The sequence below is a fragment of the Littorina saxatilis genome, linkage group LG17 (genome assembly GCF_037325665.1).
Source record: "Littorina saxatilis isolate snail1 linkage group LG17, US_GU_Lsax_2.0, whole genome shotgun sequence".
Classification (NCBI taxonomy): Eukaryota; Metazoa; Mollusca; class Gastropoda; order Littorinimorpha; family Littorinidae; genus Littorina; species Littorina saxatilis.
In genome coordinates this window covers 25,225,017-25,230,519 of record NC_090261.1, presented here as the reverse complement: position 1 = coordinate 25,230,519, position 5,503 = coordinate 25,225,017, and positions in this window count along the sequence as shown.

Sequence of the window (5,503 nt, the reverse complement as noted above, 5' to 3'; positions counted from 1 at the left end):
GATGGCAGAAAAGATTCAAAAACGTCAGATTCAGTGTTTTGGGCACTGTTGAACAGGAACATTCTCTCCTGTTCAACAAATGTGGGTTCAATTCAAAAGCAACATTGTCACAGATAGGCTAGTGTTACATTTCTGTAAAGTTTCAAAAACATCTTCCATGTTTTGGTTACTGTTGAACAGAGGCATATTTTCCTGTTCAAAAAAGTCTGACACAAATTGTCGTAGTTGTGGGTTAAGGTTCGATCTATACTGTCCTTCAAACGAGTCGTAGAACCGTCATTGTCACAGATAGTGTTACATTTCTGTTTTACATTCAAACGAGTCGTAGAAGTAGTAGTACATTTGCGTTTGGTTGTTTTTTTCTTTTAGATTCCTGTCACTCATACTAGCAGTATTGATTGAGGTACATAAATGTGTTGATGTACAGGGATGACTTGTTTGTAATGAATCCTTGTTTCCTCCACATTGAGTTTGCATTGCAGTTGGACAGAAATGAACAGGTGTTAATTGATAAACACATTGATAATGGCTTTTGAGAAAATCAATCAATTCTGCAAAGGAATTAACTTGATGACATCAAAACTGCAGCGCCATTTGAAGAATGGTTACCATTTCTGTTTCTTTGATGGGAATCAAACAAATAAAAACATTGACTATCCAAGTTACCATGAATGGCAATAGTTGACTCCTGAAAAGTAGCAAGGATATAATTTGAGACGATAAACGCCTGATGCAATCCCTCCTCAAGGTCAGTCAACTCAAAACCTTCATCATTCGCAACATCAGTAGGCAACACAGCGGGATTCGTATGTCCAGAAATCATGTCGAAAAAATATTACATTTCAAAAGCATGTCCAACCACAGTTGTTGGCAAGTGTTCGTGTCCGAAGTAGCCTTCAGTGTGTGTATATGTATTCATGTGACAGAGAACGTGACCTCATTGTTCAATCCTCTCTCTCTCTCTTCTTTCTCATTCGAACGCACACACGCAAGAACGTAGCCTATGCACGCATGCACGCGCACGCACACACACACCCACACACCCCGCTGACGCACACGGCAAACCACGCACACACACACTGACTGTCGGCAAGCATCTCTTTTTGTTTTCTTTACCTTTGTTTATTGTGTTTTCGATATTTGTGTTTATTTTTTGCTTGACTTATCTGTTTTATTTTAATGTTTGCTATCCACATCGTGTGATAAATGTTTCTTCTCAGTCTCCGAGTCAGTTTAGTTTCTGCACGCCGCTTTGGTACTCCTTGTTTTTCTAACTGGTGTATTGTGCGCGACTGATTTGCGGATTTATTTTTATTCCTTTCATATGCAGTTGAAGTGTTGTGGGTGTTATTGTCTGTATATGCTATGTTGCGTCTGTGTATGCCTACAAGAATTTTGGGTGTAATGTGCCTGTGGTCTGCTCGCAGTCGAGCACAGAAAACATGGCGGCGCCCTGTGGCAAATTCGTGGAAAGTCTTCCCGACCGCAGATACCAGCGTCGTCCGCGACGCTGGAATAACTAGTGTATCGTATTTTGTTGTTATGAACTGAGCAAACCAAAGATTGCACACATTTTCGGAACCCAACAAAAACGTCCATTCCCGTGTCATTACATTACAAATGCCATTAAAGGCCCTTCACTTGGCTATCTGGCACACTTTTCGGATCAAAGATTTCTGTTATAGGTATCACGTGACCGCCGCCGAAGTAAGGGTACCCCCAAAATCGGGTGTCATCCCTACTGACCTAAACACTACTGACCGAAACCCTACTGACCGAACCCGACTGGCCGAAATCCTTCTGACCGAAACTACTTACCGAAAAACTAAATATGTCTGAATACATCATGCGTGAGTGTGTGTGCGTGTGTGTGTTTGTATGTGTGGGCGTGTTAGATTGCGCACAATAAACTAAAATGTGTGTGTGTGTGTTGGTGTGTGTGTGTGTGCGTGTATGTGTGTGTGTCTGTGCGTTTGCACGTGCGCGCGTTCGCTTGTAAGTGCTTGCGTGTGTGTGTTTGTACGTGCGCGCGTTCGCACGCGTGTGTGTGTGTGCGTGCTTGCAACATATAATTGTCAATAATCGCAAATAGTAAGAACACGCACACACACGCACACACACAACCTTTATATCGACGTCGTTTTGGAATTTTGGCGTATTTGAGAGAATATTTCTCATGGAGATTGATTAACTTAAAATCTAAAGCACAAAAACATCAAAATCGCCAAGATTCGAGTCACGCCAGAATTCCACGACGACGACATCGATATGAAGTTTATCGGCCTGTAGGTTTTTGGTCAGTAGGGTTTCGGTCTGTAGAGTTTCGATCAGTAGGGTTTCGGCCAGTTGGCATGTAACCCAAAATCGACCTGACAAAAACGTAAGGTACCAATTAAAAAATAGAAACAAATTCAGAATAGGCTTAACTTGGCAATGTTAAAAATCGAAGAGAAAGTCAAATCAATAATTTGTGCAGAACAGGTTGTTTTGTCTTGGTATCTTACGTATCCTTGTGTTATGTCATTTCTACTGATGTAGGTGTGGAGCGCATGAGCAGTAGAAAACGAGAGGTTTTTGCGTTCATTTTGAGGGGTACCATGACAAAAAGCGCTATATTTCAGAAACGCATGAATGGATTGATTGGAAACTTTCAGGATCTCAAGTCTATATACGAAACGTACGTCCGGTAAAATTGCGCATCGTTACAGGTATTTTTTTTAAATGCTAAACAGTCTTCCAGAAAATGTTATACAACTTGTCACAGGTTTAAAGGTTTACATCCAAAAAAATCAAGACTTTGCATGCATACAGACAAATAAATGTTACAAATACTGCCAAAGTGTCATTCAAATACAATCACTAGTTTACGTTTCCTAGTCCTGTAAAACACGATCAAAATTTTCGGGAGGATTACAGTGCGACAGCCATGTCCAGTCATCCGTGACCGCAGCATGTTTTGAGAGGCATTCAGCGATAACCGCTGTCAACAGCACACAGCCTGAACGTTCCATCGTTTTCTCAAGTGTTTACATGGCTAGCAAATGTCCGTCAGTGGTGATACTGGACTAAAACTTTGTCAGTTCTTGTAACAACCATTTGCCTGTATGCATGCAAAGTCATGAATTTTTGGGACGTACATTCACAAACCTGTGACGAGTTTAAAAACATGTTCCGGAAGAGTGCATAAAATCTGAGTACAAACCTGAAGTGATCCATAATTTCACTCAAGGTAAATCTCGTATGTAGACTTCAGATCCTGAAAGTTTCGAATCAATCCATTCAGGTATTTCTGAAATACAGCGATTTTTGTCATGGTACCCCTCAAAATGGACGCAAAATCTTCTCGTTTTCTACTGCTCTTGCGTTCCACACATGCACCAGTGGAAATGACATAACACAAGAGATACGCAAGATAGAAAACAAAACAACCTGTTCTGGATAGATACATGATTTTTCTTTCTTCTCGAATGTAAACATTGCCAAGCTGCGCCTCAGTATTCTGATTTTTGGTCGATTTTTTAATTGGTACATGACGTTATTGTCAGGTCGATTTTGGGGGTACCCTTACTTCAGCGGCGGTCACGTGGCACTTATAACAGCAATCTTTGATTCAAATTCAAAAAGTGTGCCAGGTAGCTAAGTAAAGGGCCTTTAATTGCATATAACGTTTGAATAAAATGACACGGGAATGAATGTTTTAGTTGGGGTACGAAAATGGGTGCAATAATGTTTTTGCTCAGTTAAGTTACTATAAAAAGGGGAGGGGGTGAACCAAAGCAAGCCTTTTGGGAGAAACAAACAAACAAAGAAAAAAACGACCCCAAAAAAGCGGAAACAGAAAACAGAGCTTCGTACGCTTGTTAATGGACAGTCCTTTCAAGCGGTAAAATATCTATCATTAAGGAGAAAAAATCAATTTACCATGTGAACGATGTGCAGCTCCTTTCGCAAGCAAAGGTCCAGAATCCACCAGGGGGAGAAGAAACACTATCAACATCATTCTGGACATTGTGTTGTTGCTTCAAGCTTTCACGCTACTATATGTCAACGTCAACGGGCAGCGCACGGAAGTAAGACCTTGCAAGTGTCCAACAAGGGAGAAACATTCTCTGATATACCCTCGCATCCGTCGCCTAACCGAACAAAGACATAGTCAGTTTCCCTCCAATGCCTCACTACAAAGTAAGAAGCTGTTTCGCTTGCGGGCAAGGGTGGGAGGTCTTAGTCTCCACATTGCAACAGTCCGCCAGCTTGACTCCAATCAGTGAGGACCTATTGCAGTCCTGGGAAAGGAAGGTCAGCAGACCCAAACGTGTTGCAAAATAAGCCCTGCAGCGCAGTGGTGCACAAGGTCTGATTTGTGAACTTGGCCTAGGGGGGTGGGGGTTGAGCCCTGACACACAAACACATCCCACACAAACCCCATACTCGCTGAACAACAATAGTCCTACAGTGACATACAAAGCACATTGCCATTTCAGGCACTAGCTATTTTTAATTAAACTTTGTCAACCATCCCAGATTTCACATTTCTTTATTCTTAGTTTGGTTTGTGTTGTTCAGAATGTCACATGTTAAAAAAAAATCCCAAACAAAATCATCTTCCACCACAGCATGATGCAAATAGCATGCCTCCTGACACATGAGTGTGTGTGTGCATGTTGTCTATCAGAAGATGCATATCATACTGTGCTTTGTTTTTCAATGATCTTTATGTTGTACAGTGTTGAAAAAGGGAACACACACATGGCAAACATGATTGAGTGCACAGTACAGACAGTGTAGCGCACCTGGTTTCACTGTATAGTTCAGTGTACAGAACAATCAAAGGATTGGCATTCAAAGAAAAAATTGTTTAGAGAATATCTTTCTTTATTTGGTGTTTTAATAACGTCGTTTTCAACCACGAAGGGTTATATCGCGACGGGGAAAGGGGGAAGATGGGACACTTGTCAATTGTTTCTTGTTCACAAAAGCACAAATCAAAAATTTGCTCCAGGGGCTTGCAACGTAGTACAATATATTACCTTACTGGGAGAATGCAAGTTTCCAGTACAAAGGACTTAACATTTCTTACATACTGCTTGACTAAAATCTTTACAAAAATGGACTTTATTCTATGCAAGAAACATTTAACAAGGGTAAAAGCAGAAACAGAATCCGTTAGTCGCCTCTTACGACATGCTGGGGAGCATCGGGTAAATTCTTCCCCCTAACCCGCGGGGGGCGTTTAGAGAATATGTATCTTGGAAGGAAGGAAAAGAAAAAAAAAGAAAAAAAAAAGGTGGACATCCGACTGCAACGGCTCAGTTTTATTTTGACATTGTTTACATTAAAGCCTTACACGTGTGACTCTCAGTCAAATGAGGCAGAGCACTATAATAAAATCTGAGAACTAAAGGGAAGTAAACGCTCTAAATGCTTACAACATGTGCACACAAAAAAAGTAAGAGAGAGTGACACAAAACAAAGACAGCATTCAATAGTAGACAAACACAGTGTC